The 16,920-nt window shown below is 47.1% G+C and overlaps 1 protein-coding gene across 1 annotated transcript in view; it reads left to right on the plus strand.

The window, feature by feature from the left end:
• Nucleotides 1-4,271: 4,271 nt before the first annotated feature.
• Nucleotides 4,272-16,920, plus strand: part of GATAD2A (GATA zinc finger domain containing 2A) — a 100,798-nt gene continuing 88,149 nt past the window's right edge. Inside the window, exon 1 of the mRNA XM_079916730.1 lies at nucleotides 4,272-4,764. The gene's annotated coding sequence lies outside the window, so the exon portion shown is untranslated. The remainder of the gene's footprint in view (nucleotides 4,765-16,920) is intronic.

The following is a 16,920-nucleotide window of genomic DNA, read 5'->3' on the forward strand; positions in this document are numbered from 1 at the left end:
AGCCAAAACACCAAGAGAATGTCTCTGCAGGCTAGCACCCATCAGGTCATCATTTTTCTAACTACTGTTGAGGCCCTGCCTTCCTTGCTGCCTGTGCATTCACCTGGCTCAGTTCCCATTTCCCTATTTGGATGTGAATGTCACTTAGCCAGTTTGCCCACATGATTTCCCAGACCAGGAAGGGACATGCCTTGATGCAGAAAGATGCAATCGCTGCTACCACCATGGAAAGGAAAGCCCATCCTTGGAATGGGTCATGTGCTCTTCTTTCCTTTTGTTTCTTTCTTTTTTTTTTTTTTTTTAATCTCAGAAGCTGTGCTCCGTCATCCATTTTGGTGGGGTATTTCACTCTCTCTGACAAATGCCCATTTGCCTTTGATTCTTCAAGGATACAATTTTCCAGCCAAATGGGACTTCTGCTTATGCTTAGGATTCCAGACTTCATGGACATCGCTTAATCCAACATCTCTGCCTCCAGGCAATGCTTTTTTCCAGAGAATCAGAGAAATTCTGTGCATTCTTAAAATAAAAAGTGAGATCTAATTATAGGTCCTGACATTTCCAGGGATCAGTCTGGAAATTACATAGAGTAACTCTGAAATAACCTCACTTCATTTGCAATTTCCCTTTGATAAAGTTAATTTAGGTGGCCTTGACCCTGGTCAGGGACCCCACTTGCCCTTTGCTCTTGAGTTTGGGGACTGTATTAGAGCTGTATCCAGAACCTTCTCCCAGCTTGCCTGAGAGAGACATAAGTAAGGCTCAGGGAATTTGGGGTTCTTACATGACTCTGCTCTGCATGACTCAAGGGCACAGGTCTCCTTCCTTCTTATCTTTCCTGCACAGAGGCCAAAAGTGAGATTAAGACAATGCAAGTTTAGGATCCAGCCATAAAGTAGCAGTAGGATGTGAACAAGTCACAGTTGCCCTCTGGGCCCCTCAGTTTCTCATGTATAAAATGAAGGGGTTGGACAACAAGCTGCTCTTTGATCCCAGTTCAATTCAGAACTATAAAAGCACTGAGGGATTACTTAAATGAATAAGGCTGGATTCTTTTTTTTTTTTTTTTTTTTTTTGCGGTACATGGGCCTCTCACTGTCGCGGCCTCTCCCGCTGTGGAGCACAGGCCCCGGATGTGCAGGCTCAGCGGCCATGGCTCACGGGCCCAGCCGCTCCGTGGTATGTGGGATCTTCCCGGACCAGGGCACGAACCCGTGTCCCCTGCATCGGCAGGCGGACTCTCAACCACTGCGCCACCAGGGAAGCCCTAAGGCTGGATTCTTGCTCTCAGAAAGCAACCTAGTTAGTGACTGGAATGAAACAAAAAACTCCTGAGTCCTAATGTGTACCAGGTACCATGCAAGGCACTTTGAGCTCACAATCCTCAGTGCAACCTTTAGAGACTGGTGTTCTCACTCCTGATATGGCTAAGGAAAGTAACTGGCCTAGCTAGGGAGTGGCAGGCGTGTGTTTGACCCGAGTTCTGCCAGTCACCAAAAGTCCAAGGGTTTATTTTCCACCCAGACTGCCTCAGACACTTGCAGAATGTGGTAAGTGCTACAACAGAGGTACAAACAAGGCACTCTGGGAACACAGTGTCTTTATGTTTCCAGTGGCTTCTTTTCCTATCCAAGGACTCCGTGAGCCTTGCCACTTGGGTCTGGGCTGAGATCACTCAGGGAGTCAGGCCCCACAGGGCTCTCTGCCAACCTCCCATCACTCTGACTCTCAGAATTTATTTTTTACTTTTCTTCCAGGAATGTCAGCCCACTTGTAACAATAACAATAATCCTTTCTACACAGGAACACTGCTTCAAGGTTTATGAAGCACCATCACATCCATTACCTCAATTTAAAAAAAAAAATTTATTTATTTATATTTTTGGCTGCGTCAGGTCTGTTGCTGCACACGGGTTTTCTCTAGTTGCGGCAAATGGGGGCTACTCTTCGTTGTGGTGCACAGGCTTCTCATCGCGGTGGCTTCTCTTGTTGTGGAGCACGGGTTCTAGAGCACAGGCTCAGTAGCAGTGGCTCACGGGCTCTAGAGCATAGGCTCAGTAGTTGTGGCACACGGGCTTAGTTACTCCGTGGCATGGGGGATCTTCCTGGACCAGGGCTCGAACCCGTGTCCCCTGCATTGGCAGGCAGATTCTTAACCACTGCACCACCAGGGAAGCCCACATCCATTATTTAATTTAATCACTTCCTCCTCTACATTCCTACAACATATTCTGGGTATCTCTTTAGTATAACAGTCTGCCTTGTCTAATAGGCCTATTTCCCTTTATTGTGCTCATCTTGGTTCACAAGTTCCATCCTATAATTCAGGTATCTCAGTAACTTGCACACTTCTGTGCACAAAGTGGGGGGAGATAAAAGTTTGCCATATTGAATCCTCAGAGTGTTATGGCTCTTTCTCATTGCTGCCTTCTTCACCCCTTCAATTCAGTGGATGTCTGGTTGCCTGTGAAGGGTATAACTGGGTTCTTCGGGGGTAAATCATAGGAGCAGTTCAGACCAGCTGGGGGAAGACAGAGGTGAAGGCCTCTGATGCCTGGTAGGCCATGGTGGATGCTACAGCAGAGTTTGGTGACTACTTAGTTTTGTCTCAGGACAGGTGGGAAGCAGGACTACTTCTTGGAAGGGCCCCACTCAGAGAAGAAAAGTGGGACTGAAGAGCCCGACAGGGGACAGAATTAGGAAGGGCCACGGATTTGACCCTTGGGAAAGAGTGGACAGCTGCTTGGAAAAATTCTCCTCAAAACAAACAAACAAACAAAAAACAAAAACAAGGAAGGAGAGCTAAATGGGTAACTTTTCTGGGGCACAGGAATTAAATGGTTGCCGTTCTTAGGAAAAGAGGAACTCTTCCTGCAACACTCAAACACTGCTTAGAAAAAGCGCAGGGAGCATAGCTCCCTGGCAGTTCTTGACTAAGAAGGGTGAGGGGCCATCCGTTTCCTGCAATTCCTCTCTGGAGAGAGGAGAGGTGCTTTAAATCCCAAATTTCTCCTCTGGTTGGAGGAGGTACATGCAACTTAGAAATTTCCCAAGTTATCTTTAGAAATGAAGGCTAGGGCTTCCCTGGTGGCGCAGTGGTTAAGAATCCGCCTGCCAATGCAGGGGACACGGGTTTGAGCCCTGGTGGGGGAAGATCCCACATGCCGCGGAGCAACTAAGCCCGTGCGCCGCCACTACTGAGCCTGCGCTCTAGAGCCCGCGAGCCACAATTACTGAGCCTGTGAAGCCCGTGCTCCTAGACCCCGTGCTCTGCAACAAGAGAAGCCACCGCAGTGAGAAGCCCGTGCACCCGCAAGGAAGAAGTAGCCCCTGCTCGCTGCAACTAGAGAAAGCCCACGCAGCAAGGAAGACCCAACGCAAACAAAAATTAATTAAATAAATATTTAAAAAAAAAAAGAAACATAGGCCGGGGACATGCAGCCCCCACTGCCCCCCAGATCAGGGAGGAACAAGGCCAGTGGCTCCCACTAGGGCTCAGAAAACAGGCAGGGTATGTTCTCTAAATACTCTCCAGGAAAGGCAGTGGACCCTGAGCTCCCCAAATTCTCCTTAGTAAAGCGGACAGGGGCCCGAATCCCGTCAAATCTTCTTTGAACAGAGAGCGGTGGTGGAGGGTGGTCCTGAACATACAAAATCATTCTTTTCCTGGCAATTCTCAGAAAAGTGGGCAGGGCAAGAATAGCTAAAACTCTTCTCAGAAAGAGGGGTCAGGGGCAAGATTCCTCAAGGTTTTCCTTAGAACGGGGGCCGGAGGCAAGAAACCCAAGATTCACCTCAGAAGAGAGTCGAACCCGTGACTCTAGTCAGAAGAGAGCCCAGGGCCAACGAAACCCCTCGGAAACAAGGCCGCGCCGCAGCTCGCCCAGTGTCCTTAGAGCGCGCCTCATGAGGCCCCGCCCACTGCCCGGCGTAACCGCCCCACGCCCGCCGGGCCCAGGCCACCTCCGATGCATTGTGGGTGGGGCGCCCCTGCTGAGCACTGCGGGGAACCCCCTGCCCATCCAGTTGTTGGCCGCCGGGCAGCCCGGCGTAACCCCCCGCCAATGTCCGAGCGAGCCGGCCACGGATTAACGCGTCCTCATGCCCCACCCCTCGCGGTGTTCCTACCCTGAAGATAAGCTCCGCCCCACAGCACCCTGACTGGACCTGAGGCCCGCTACACTCTCCCATTGGCAGGCCGCCTGTCAGTCACCTCGTCCCGCCTCCTTGGGCCCGCCCAGGCCCTCAGCCTTATCCCGAGGGCCAGCCGGCCAGCGCGCTCATTGGCCGTCGGCTGCTGTCCGTCATGAGTATGGCCACGCCCTCTTCGGGGCGCGGATCCCGGGAACCCTGGCTGGACCTCATTGGCCTGCGGCGCCGCCACTCAGTGAGACGCGCCTCAACCCGGAAGTGTGCGAGGCGAAATCTGCCTAGCAACCGGGGAAGCCGGGCTGCGAAGCGGGCAATTTCAGTGTGAGACGGAGCGGCGAGACCGAGCGGCGGCTTCGAGCGCTGTGCGGCGGCTCCTCCCGCCCGGGGTCAGCGCCCCAGCGCGCGCACGCGCACCCCCGCCGCCCGAACGCGCTCCGCGCCGCTCGCTCAGTTAGTCCGTCGATAGTCCGTCGTCTTGTCGCCGCGCCGCCGCCACCGCGGGCGCCACCTGAAGGAGCTGCCGCCGCGGAACCCGAGCGGACTGGATACGACCCTGCCACCCGAGGCCGCCCAGGGCCGAACAGCCGCCCGCAGAGGCGCCGAGCAACTTCGGTGAGTGAGGGGCGGGCGCCGCTGGTGGCGGGTCCCCGGCTTCCGGTGTCCCGGGCTTCTCTGGGGCTTCCGCTTCTCTGAGGGGGCCGCTTCCATGCGTGGACCCCCTTGTCTGAGGAGACCTGCTTCCCTAAACCCCGCCTCTCTGATAGGAGCCTCCCTTCCCTGAGGGTGCCCCATCTCTTTGAGGGACCGCCTGCCTCCGTGAGGGGCGCCTTCTCCGAGGGCCCCCGCCTCTTTGAGACTACCGCTCCCAACTTCTCTAAGGGGATCCCTGCTTCTCCGAGGGATTGCTTTTTGAGGGATCCCCTGCGTTTCTGGGACCCCCATGTCTTCCCTGAGGGACCCCCACTTCTCTCAGGGAGATATCCCTGCTTCTAGGGCACACTTCCCCTCACTTCTCTGGGGGACCCCCACCTCTGCGAGGAGATCCCTGCTTCTCTGAGCTGTTGTCCCACTGTTCTGTGTTCCTTTTTGGCCCTTGCCTTTTTAAGGTGTCCCCCACTTTTCACAGGTCTCCCTTTCCCCCTACCTTTCTGCGTTGCTCTCCCTGCTTTTCTGTCCCCACTTCTTTGGATGACTTCCTCCTTTTCCCAAGTGCCCCCCAACTAATCTGAGGTGTTCCTGCTTCTGTCAGAATCCTTGTTGGAGGTGTTCCCCACTTTTCTGATTTGACCCCACTTTTGATGGGACCCGCTACTTTTTGATGAGTACCTCCATTTTACTGAGGGGGCCCTCTACTCTGAAATGCCCATACGTCTGACTGGATCCTTATTTACTTGAGGAATGTTCCCCACTTTTCCAAAAAAGTTCCCATTCTGGGGGGGACTCCTACTAATCTGTGGATGCTGCAGTGTTTGGAGGGGTCCCTGGCTTCTCCAGAGGTCCTCCCCGTAATATGAGATGTCCCACTTCTGTTAGGCTCCTCACATCTCTGAAACGTGCCTGCACTCTTTCAAGATACCTCCTCTCTGATGGAGGACACAGTGGATTTCTTCACTTCTCTAAAGGGTCCCCCTGAATTCCCAGGGGTTCCCCTTCCACTTGCCTGAGGACATGCCTCCTTTCCTGAGGTTTCCCTCCTGATTTGCTAAGGGAGAAACTCTTCCGTCATTTTTCCTTCGAGCCCTCAACTTCAGTGGTACCCACTTCTCTCTATTCTGGAAGGAGAGATCAGAAATATACCCCTCCCATCTTCAGTCTTCTTTCTTGCCGGATTAGGGCTATTCTCTGAACTTTTACCTCAGCTTCCAGGGACCTGGAGGAATTTGTGATTGGAAGGGAAATTGGGAGACAGGCAAAAATAATGCTGTTTTCTTTCATCCTTTAAGACCTGCTAGATTTGGGGGAGCAGGAGCTGTTGTCGAAGGACAGTCTTGGTTGCTCCATTTTTGAGTCATGGGGCCACCACAGTGTTGTCAGGCCAGTGTAGAGGCAGGAGGGACAGGGCTGGAGCATTGTACCCCATTATCACACTTTCAACTTCCTGTCCCATTCCTCAGTCCTCCCTCTGCATAGTATAACTCACCCCCCCAAAAAAAGAAAAAAAAAAAAAAGAGAAGAAAAACGCTCTTTCAGTTCTTCCAGCTGTGTTTTCTATCCCTAGGCCTTCTGATTTACCCCTTGATCTCCAGTGGATCCTCAATTTGTGGGCCACTCGGGTTTGAAAGGCAGAGCAAGAAGCAGGAAATGGGTCACCTTAGATCCAGGAAGGGTGGAAGGGAGGCAAGGAACAGGGGATTTGAATTCATTTCTCTAAGTTTTAGGTGACTTCAGCTTGGCTGAAAGGAAGTTTTTACGTGGCTTTTACAAATCTCATGTGTACCTTTTTTTTTTAATGGCCCACCCTGGATTCCAAGTTCACTCCAGTAGCTAATTTTATCTGTTTTGCCAAACGCAGAGCTCTCTGGAGCCCAAGTAGATGAATGCTGGCATTGAGAGATGGTCCAAAGGACAGGAATGAACTCAGTTTGAAACCTGAGTAACTTGTAACCACTTCGTGTCCATGCACAAGTTTCAGGCTAAAAATGTGGGGAAAATGTTCCTGAAGTGGAGTTCTGAAATATAGGCTGAACTTGGTTGGTTTAGCATTTCAACCAGTTCTTCCCTCTGATTCTGCTAGAACTGCAGTTCACTTTACAAGTTTGACTTAAGACTGTCTCTCCTGTTCATTTCCATCTGGGTCTTGCTTAATTTGAGTCCTTTGTGAAGACTCCTGCCGAGGCTATAATTTGAGTTCTAAATCTGTCGGTGGACCATGTGGACACAAGTTTCAACTCGAGCTATTTTCTTCTGTGGAGAAGCGCTTGGAGAGTTTCCTGGGCCCTCTGCTCCTGGGGTAGTCAAGTCCAGGCAGGAAGCTGCTACAGACCTGGTTGCTCCCCTACTGCCTCTTCCTGGTCAGCTTGCCCTGAGGGGAAGAGGAAATTTGGTGGGGAGCTCGGGGCTTAAGGTGTCCTGAGACAGGGCAGAGAAGTGCTGGCACATGTTTGTTATTTGAAAATGAAGCCCATAGGACCAGCAAGGTGAGGTGTTAGGGAAGAGGGAACTTTGAAGTCAGAAGGACCTGATTCAGATTCTGGGTCTGTCCTTCCTAGCTGTGTGGCCTTGGATAAGTTATGGCACAAGATCAGCACGTTACTAAATATTTGAGGGGGTCACATCTCTGTGAATGTGTGTAAAGGCGCCTACAAATGGGAAGTGCTTCCTAGATGTGTGAATGAATGAATCTGAGATAACAAACAGGAGGCAGCCAACACAGCGCCTAGCACATGGTTGGTGTGCAATAGGTTGGTTGTTGTGCTCAGGAGATTATGGTTCTGGTCTGGACTCCCAGACAGGAAGCACTTGACATTTTGCCAAGGCCAAATATGCCCGCAGAGCGAAGAGAAAGAAACTCGGAGTGTCTCGTGCAAAACCCACTGCCCACCTGGGTCTAGTAGTGTTTTTCTGTGTTCAGATAGCAGACGTGAGATGGATTTGCTGTGTGACAGGGGTTTGTGTTTGCCTTCGCCTTGCTTTCTCTCTCTGTAAAATGGGGTAATTTGTGAGTTAAGGCCATGGAGATGTATTACTATAATTAGACCACAGGCGAGATAGAAGATTATTACTAGCTTGAATTGTGGGAAGAAAAAGAAGGTGAACCATAAAGGATCACGGCCATATTTTGGGACTGCTTGACTGAGCGATATGCAGCAGTTACCTGATGAGTGATCTCTTCTTACACGTTAGAACCTTGGAAGAAGAACCGTTCTTTTAGGGTAATGGATCAGATTTGGGGACAAAAGACTGGAAAAGTGATGTACAAAGGCATTTATTGGCACAAAAGAATAGTACATTGAGTGTGTGGCTTAGTGCCCATGAGGAGATCAGGATTCACCTTGAGTTCCCAAGGATTCAGAGAGCTGTGAAGATGCTAACTCAAACTCTGGGGATGGAGGCTGGGGTGGGCAGGACACTTTTTATCTTTTTTGAGAGGGTTTTGTCTTAGCAATTAGTGAAAGCCTTAACATCATGGCTGGTGAGTTGGGTCCAGCCTTTTTCACTTATTCATGTGGGGACAGATGGCACTTGCCCTTGATAGCTAAAACCCGGGTTGCGGGTGAATAGTGGGTGAAGAATCTGAGCTAGGCCCCCACTGCACTGCTTCCAAGTTTGAAGAAAAGGGTTTTTCCCCCTCTCTTGAAATATCCCCTTTCCCTCCCTCTGCCCCCATCCCCCCCCCACACAGAGTGAATTTACTATTGAAGCCAGGAAATATCTGCCAGTCTTAAATTTCTCTTAATTCTTTTAAGGACATTTATTCCATTATATGGGAAAGGAGCAAAGTTTATTATTTTTAAAATATAAAACATAGGGTAAACAACTTTAAGGGGATTATTATCCCTTTTGAAATTATGATGTCCCTTGTGTGCCACAGACTTCACTCTGGTGGATGGTGGCGCCACCACCAAGTCCCTTTTATCTAACGGGAAGTTTTTTAAACTTTTTTTTGAATTGAAAGATCCTTACAGCAATAAAAACCCTCGGATAGTTAGAAACGATATTGATCTAGATACATTTATTAGGTGTAATGTAACGTGGTTATCCGTTGGTGGGCAGCTCTAAAAAGGTATGTGGGTCGCAACACTGCCCAGCTTCTAACTGGACAATAAACTGTTGATTTATGTAACTGAAATAGCTGGGGAAGTCAGGGTTTCCTTCCTGTTGGAGACAGCACTGGGGGCATTAAATCCCTGTGGGATTTTGATGATAAGAAAGAAGCTGACCTCCCTCGGAATTGGGGAATAACTACTGTATGGAGTCGTTCCATCCAAATGAATGGATGTTGTTATTTTGAATTTCTAGTATTAATTTTGGCTTTATCCTCTCTGCAACCTGGCTGCCTTTGTTTACACTGGTGCATTGTTTGAATATGAATTTGTCTCTCCAAACTGGCCTATAAGGGACGTTTAAACACTCAAGTAAGGGCTTAACTTGGCACAAGTTTTCCTGTGTGGCCATAAGGTAGGGTTTTTTTGTTTTTTAATACAACTAAAATTGGATTGAAAAATAGAAAGTGTTAGATTTTCTGGCTCATATAACTTCCTATGCCAGCAAATAATTCAGCAATAAATGTGTGCCAGTGATGTGCTAGGCATACCATGCTGGGTGCTGGGGGCCTAGCAGTGAGCTGGGCCCCCAGGGACAGATGCAGTCAGCCCTCAAGGATCTTACATCCCAGTCACAGACAAGTAAACAAATGAATGAAAGAATATCTCAGGGCTTCTTTGGGCATATTCCTGGATGTTGGGAGTTTGGGGTGGAGTTTCTTGGAGGTTTGGAAGTGAAACCTTACTACCCTTCTAATTTCCTCACTGGACTCCTTGCTTCTGTTTCCTCCTTCTGAAAGGAAGCAGAAATTATGGTGTTTTCCCGGTTGATTGTTGGCTTTTGGCACTAGTTGATCCAGGATGACTGTGGCTGTAGTCTTGGAGAAACAAAAGAGAGTCTGGAATGGTTATTGCCAGGAGCATTTTCAGCTTTACTTTTCTTGAAGTTGGTAGCAGTGTGTTTTTGGAATCCTGTGGCATTTCTTCATGGCAGTGCATATTATGCAAAGAGGTAAACAGCTATTAAAGCCCTTCTCGCCTTGTTTTAAATCTTAAAAAAAAAAAAAATCAGACAAGGGTAGTGCTTGGCTGTTGTTTATGGCATAGGAAAAGTGAGATTTCAAATAGGTGGACTGCTTTGTCATGTATCAGTAGGTTCTTGGTGCACAGAGTTCCCTCTGCCCTAGGGTTCCCTCTTGTATTGGGACTGGGGAAGCACTATTTTGATCTTCCTATGTTGTGGCCCGGATTTGATATTAGTCCACATAGATCAATTATGTGACAGGTGCTTTTCTTAAGTAGGTGTATTTTTGAGGGGTGGAGCCAGAGAGCCGGGGTGGATATTCATTCAGGGCCCAGGGCCCAGCAGGGGAGAGAGAGCATATTACAAGGAGAGTTTCTGGTAGTCTGTCTTCTTTTCCTTTCCCTTCACCCAAGTACTGACTCATGAGGTGAAGCGGAAGGCCCAGGCCGGAAGTGGGCGTGGACAAGCAATGCAACTGTGCACGTGACCAGACTCCCACCTCTGGGCTCTGTTGCCCTTGGGAAGTGGATGCATGCTCTCTCTTCATTTCCTGTTCCCCACACTCCAGGCTGAGTTCTTGGGCTCCAATTTGAGCATAGAAAACATGTTCAGGTTATCATTTTTTGCTCAGTAAGCTGCTTTGTCAGAACTGGGAGCCACCAGTGGACCTGCACCTAGCAGTTCTAGGGGCTCAGCTAATGTACCCACAAACTCAGGACTATCTGGCAGGGTGGTTAACAGGATGGTTTCCTATTGCATTATCACAGTGTTCCCTGCAGGAGCTTGCCTGCAGAGGGCTGCTCTGGAGATGTGTATAGAACTAAAGGAAGCAGACAGTAGATAGATCCTTCTGCAAGAGTGTGCTCTTGAAGAATTAATTTGTCTTTGTTGCTTTGTAAAAGTGCCCTGTGTGCAGTAGAAACTTTGGGGCCAGAAAGCCAGATTCTGCCACTTGCTGGCTCTGTGACCTCAGGAAGGTGGCCTAACTGCAAGTGGCCTAGCCTCTTTGAGCCTCAGTTTCTTCATTTGTTGGGTGGGGATGGTAAGCACGAAGCAAGCAGCTGGATTGTTGTAGGTGCCTAGTAAAGGTAGTTGTTAGCAGAATCATACCAAGGCTGACTATTCCTCTTGAGGTTGGCACCCAAGTTTGGATAGCTATCTATGGCAGTTAATACTGCCCAAGAGCAAACCAGTCCACGTTGGGGCCACAGGCTGCTGCGTATGACTGAGGGCTGATGATCTAGAGGTTCCTGGATTGGCTGATTTTTGACAGTGGGTTCCTTAGTTCATCATAGCCTTACACTGCTGCTGCTGCCGCTGCCGCCACTGCACCACCTTGGTGTACCATATGGACTTGCAGTGCCTCCTGAAGCATGACAGGGTAACTAGGAAAAAGGCTCAAACCTACACTCTATGTGGCTATAGTATGTTGTAGGAAAAGCCTTACTTTTGAGTGTGATGGAAATATTCATTTAACTTGCTAAGGGTCAGGCACCTGGCTGGACACAGGAGCTCATATGCTACTAGAAAAAACAAGTTCATGAACTGATAACTGCAGCAAAATGCTGCAGTTGGATTGCGGAAGGAGAGCCTGCAAAGGAAGGGGCGGTGGGGAGGGCTGCTTTTTAGGTGGCTACTCATTCCCAGGAGAGGAACAGCGTGGGCACCGTCAGGGACCTGGAGGTAAAGAAACAATCTGGTGAGTTCCCTTGACCTGAGGAGGTTATGCTCATCTAAAAATCAGAGTTTGAACTGAGCACCTTTGGCAAGAAAAGCCCAAAGTTACCTTCAAAGGTAGAGAGTCTTATAAAATGTGCCATAGTAGGATTCAAGATTGAACTCTAAAATAATATTTAAATTGAGCTCTGAATAAGTATTTTCAATCAGAAACCAATGATGGCCAGTGAAATCAGACCATGCAGACTCTATTTATAATAGTATGCAGTCTACATGGAGTTTCAGGAGGACAGATAATGGGGGCTGCTTCTGAATTTTTTTCCTTTGAGAATTGTCATTTAAGCTGGTCTAAAACTCTTAATACAGCAGAACAGTTTTTTTTTTTTGGCTGCGTTGGGTCTTCGTTGCTGTGCACAGGCTTTCTTTGCTCTCTGTGGCAGGTGGGGGCTACTCTTCGTTGCAGTGCACGGGCTTCTTATTGCGGTGGCTTCTCTTGTTGCAGAGCATGGGCTCTAGGCGCGTGGGCTTCAGTAGTTGCAGCACGCGGGCTCAGTAGTTGTGGTGCACGGGCTTAGTTGCTCCGCGGCATATGGGATCTTCCCCGGCCAGGGATCGAACCCGTGTCCCCTGCATTGGCAGGCGGATTCTTAACCACTGTGCCACTAGGGAAGTCCCCAGAACAGTTTTTTAACTTGCATGACATTTTCAAGGTTTAGGCTTTATATTTATACTTAACCTCTTAAAGTATCTCTATTGAAGGTTGATTTTTGAGCCAAATTTGAAAAAAAGATTTTACTGCTCCCAAACCAGGAGTTGGTAAAATTATAGGCCTGACTAGGTCAACATGCAAGAGGACATGGTGTTTGTTATCAAGCTGTGAAGGAGAAAACTAGAAAGACCCGCCTCCTGAATTTCCTATAGTGAAATGCTGGGCACCAGTGGAGGAGGGGAGTATTCATCCTATTAGGAAAACTTTGGGGAGGAATGTTTTCCTCTTTCCTATGTTAGGTTGGAAGATCTGCCATTTAATAACTGGGGAGGAGGGTGTGAACTGGATACCAAGTTTTTAAAACATGTTTTTCTTCATGTCTAAACCAAGGATGTTTATTAGCAGGCCACTGATGTGATTAATACTCTTTCTTTGTTAAGCAGGTTTGAATAGGTTGATCTCTAGACTTAAGACTGTCATATAGCATTTTTTTTTTTCTGGTAGTTTTCTGATTTTTTTCCTGTTAATTCTTTAATTCATAGAAAACATGGTTCACTTACTAACTTTTCAAAGACTTAAAATTGACCTAAATTAGATATGCATATTTTTTTTTTTGTAAGCCATATATAGACACAAAAGAGATATTCCTTGCCAACTGGTGACACATGCAGATGAAGACAGAGTGGGAGATACACTTCCGGTTCACAATGATACTTCTGAGCAGTTTGTATTTAACCCTTTAGGGAAGCATTTGTGCTCAGAGCCCTGTAACAGTGGGATATCGTCAGGGCCACACAGAGACTAACTGCAGATGGAGCCTGAACTCCATGTTGCATCTACACTAAGCGTTCAGAATTGTGGTTAGAAACGATACTCAAAACAAACACATGTTGACAAAGTGGCTCATCTCTAGAGAGCTGTGCTTCAGAGAGCTTTTCTGCATACACGACAGGGATGGGGCAGATGGGTGCTTATCTGTCTCCCACAAACTCCTAATCTAGTGTAAAAGTGTTGTGATTTAAAAAATGACATTTGTTGTAGAAGCTGTAATGTGTTGGGAGTATTGTATTTTTCATAAAGCATAGTCCCTTTAACTATTTTCTGGTCCTTGAAAAAAGTACCAAAAATATCAAAGTACTAGGGAAATCAAATTCACATAGAAATGAATCTTTTCCTTTCCTTTCCCAACCAATTGCTTTGCAGTCTCACCATCTGAGAGTGAATTTGGGGTGAAATAAGAAACTTTAAAATAATCCTCTTAGAGATTGTGGTTATATTGTCCCTAAACTCAATGAAAATAGTTTTAGACTTTAGAGTACTAAAAGTGCAAAGTGTGGAAAGTAGTGCTCTTTTTCATAAAGGTACTTTTTTTTTTAAACTTGGTACACTTTTGTAAATTAATTAATTAATTTATATTTTAAATTTTTGGCTGCACTGGGTCTTTGTTGCTGTGCGCGGGCTTTCTCTAGCTGCGGTGCACGGGCTTCTCATTGTGGTGGCTTCTCTTGTTGAGGAGCACGGGCTCTAGGTGCACGGGCTTCAGCAGTTGTGGCTCGTGAGCTCTAGAGCGCAGGCTCAGTAGTTGTGGCACACAGGCATAGTTGCTCCACAGCACGTGGGATCTTCCCGGGCCAGCGCTCGAACCCATGTCCCCTGCATTGGCATGCGGATTCTTAACCACTGTGCCACCAGGGAAGTCCGAAACTTGGTACACTTTTGAATGAACAACTTGTTTATTCTTTGGAAAGCTTCTCAGAAAACAAGAGGGAGCCTAGTGTCACTGTTTGATAGCAGTAATCTAAAAATTGGTTAAAGTCTACATAACTAGGTCTGCTTAGCTTGTGAATTGAAGTGGTCCACAGTTCATTCCGTGTTCTGAGAGAGAAAGCCACCTAGAAAGTTTAAAGTTAATGAATCCATCCCTTTGCAGCCCTGTCTGCCCCAAAGCCCTCACACTCCAGGAGTAGCCAGCTCTGGCCCTTGCTTCTGCTGTTCTGGATGCCTGGGATGTTCATCCATTAAGAGCTAGCTCAAATGTCACATCCATAAAGATCTCCCAGACCCCTCTCCAGGGAGGGGAGCAGCCTCTTCCTTTGTGATTCCTGTCTTTTCTATGAATGCATTTTCTGCATTGAAAGCATTCTATGTCTTTCTGTGCCACCAGCCTGTGAACTTCTGGAGCTGGTGCCTACAGACTCCCCAGCCTACAAAACCCTTGTGATGAGAGGTCTCTTAGACGGTTCTTGTTGACCGGTGTTTATAATGTAAGATATCTTAAATTTTGTCCACCAGGAACTTTAAAGACATTTTCTGATTAAAACCCCAAAAGTACAGTACCTTAAACATTTAGTAGGTGATGCTACTCCTTTTCAGTTGGTTTCACACTATTGTTGAGCCTTTGACCAATTTCTACTTTATAAAAGGGGACACGAACATGGATTTGGCCCAAATTTCTTTTCTTCAGTCCCTTTGTTGTACAGGAATTAGCTCAGTTGGTTTTTGGAAGTTTATCTAATAGTACATTAGAAAGATAATTAGAATATTTCTGCAGTGGTTAGGGTGGAAGGAGGCTTGGCTATTATTAGCAAGGATCTGGTCTGAAGGATATGAAGTGAATTCGGCAGAAATTTTTGTTTAACTTAATAACAGAAGTGTTTTTAGAGTATCATGTTAACTGGTACCCATAACTATTAATTGACTGCCTTGTTCTTAGGGCAGAGGGGAAAAACTTCAGGAGAAACATGGTTCTAGCCCTAGTTGTCTCTTAAATTAGGGTTTCTTCAGTTTTAGAATGGCATCTGAAGGTGATTGCATCATATTTCATAATCACCCAGCTGAACTATTTGCTGTTTAGTTCAGTACTATAGGCACAAGGTCTTTAGGCCAAGCAGTCTCAGCATTCACCCGCCTGAGCATCTGGTACCCCAAACAGGTCTGGATTCACTATCGCTTTTTCCATCTACACACTTGGCCCTCTCTTCCTATCACAGAAGTAAACTCTATTTCACCCTTTCCCAGCTGGAGAAGTTGGCACTGTCCCCTGGAGCAGCCCACCTGTCACCAGTGCACACCTCAGTCCATGGGGGTGTGTGTGTCATTAATATGTCACAGCTGATGCCTCCCTCTTTATTTTTTTAAATAAATTTATTTATTTATTTATGGCTGCGTTGGGTCTTAATTGCTACGCGCGGGCTTTCTGTAGATGCGAAGAGTGGTGGCTTCTCTTGTTGCGGAGCGCGGGCTTCTCACTGTTGTGGCTTCTCTTGTTGCAGAGCATGGGCTCTAGGGGAGCTGGCTTCAGTAGTTGTGGCGCGTGGGCTCAGTAGTCGTGGCTCGCGGGCTCTAGAGCACAGGCTCACATGTGGCGCATGGGCTTAGTTGCTCTGCGGCATGTGGGATCTTCCCGGACCAGGGCTCGAACCCGTGTCCCCTGCATTGGCAGGCGGATTCTTAACCACTGCGCCACCAGGGAAGTCCCATGCCTCCCTCTTTAAAACAGGATGGTTGTCACCTTGGTGACTCCTACGGGGTTTGCCAGCTCAGATTCTGGAATCCCTGTGTCAATCTCAAGTCTTGGGTCTCCCACCTGACCACACTTTGCTCTGTTTATAGTTAATTAAGTTGGCATTAATCAAGAGCCAGGTGAGGAGCAGTGAGGTAATATTTTGCTTCTATTGCTTTAATATACATCATCTGATTAATCGTCGAGTAAAGCAGTTCTCAAAATAAACAGCTGTCGAATTAGAGTGAAAATCATTTCCTTTAAACTATCTTTGCATATGGGATTAGGGAGTTTCCTGCATTCCTATACCAAGTTACCTGTTTGAGAATAAACTGTTTTTGTTTGGTTTTTGAATTTGAACATTCGAATTTCTTAGTAGCAAAGCAAATTGCTGACAAATCTGGGTCAGGGAAGGTGTTTGGGGGTCAACAACTTGTATTTTGTATCATTTTTAGTTTAAGGAATGCTTCTTTTTTGGCCCTGGGGAAGTTGTGCCAGACGTTGGCATTAAGCCCTTGGAAGATTTTGGGGGTAGGATTGATTGGGGGTGGAATCAACAACAAAAAGTTGCCAATTAGGTGTGGAACTCAACACAATTAAAATGGGCTTTTTTTTAACTTCTTATTGTGGTGGGGGCACATAGCAGAAAATTTTACTTGTAAAACTTATTCTGCATTAAGTGTTTTTAAAGTTTGGGGTCAAGACTAACAGTGGGTTAGAATTACATTGATTCTTTTTAAAAAATGAAATAGAAAATATCAGTACATTGCAAGGTATGTTTGGTGAAACTTTTGTTTCACTTGTATTAGGATATGTTATCTAGGTGTCTCATCATGAATTATTTGTTTTAACGCTGTAAAAAGAACATGGAAAGGGCCTTTTCTGGTGATTCTTCAGAACCTAATCTTGATATTGAGAGCTTCTTGTGATACTAGATATTTTATTTTCCCTATTAAAACTGTGTTTGTTTTATGTAGTCGAACATCTCCAAAGCCCATCCTCTATCAGGTTAGACTGTTTCCCGTGTTTCCTCCAAGTCACTGGAGAGGGAAGGGTGCAGATTTGCTTTCTTGGGGGGTTTCACCTTCTCCCAGAGGCACGGGGGCAGATTGGGAGGTAACTGGAGAGGGAGAGCAGTCATCCCTGAAGTGTC

This window comes from Stenella coeruleoalba, assembly GCF_951394435.1.
Source record: "Stenella coeruleoalba genome assembly, chromosome: 3".
Taxonomy (NCBI): domain Eukaryota; kingdom Metazoa; phylum Chordata; class Mammalia; order Artiodactyla; family Delphinidae; genus Stenella; species Stenella coeruleoalba.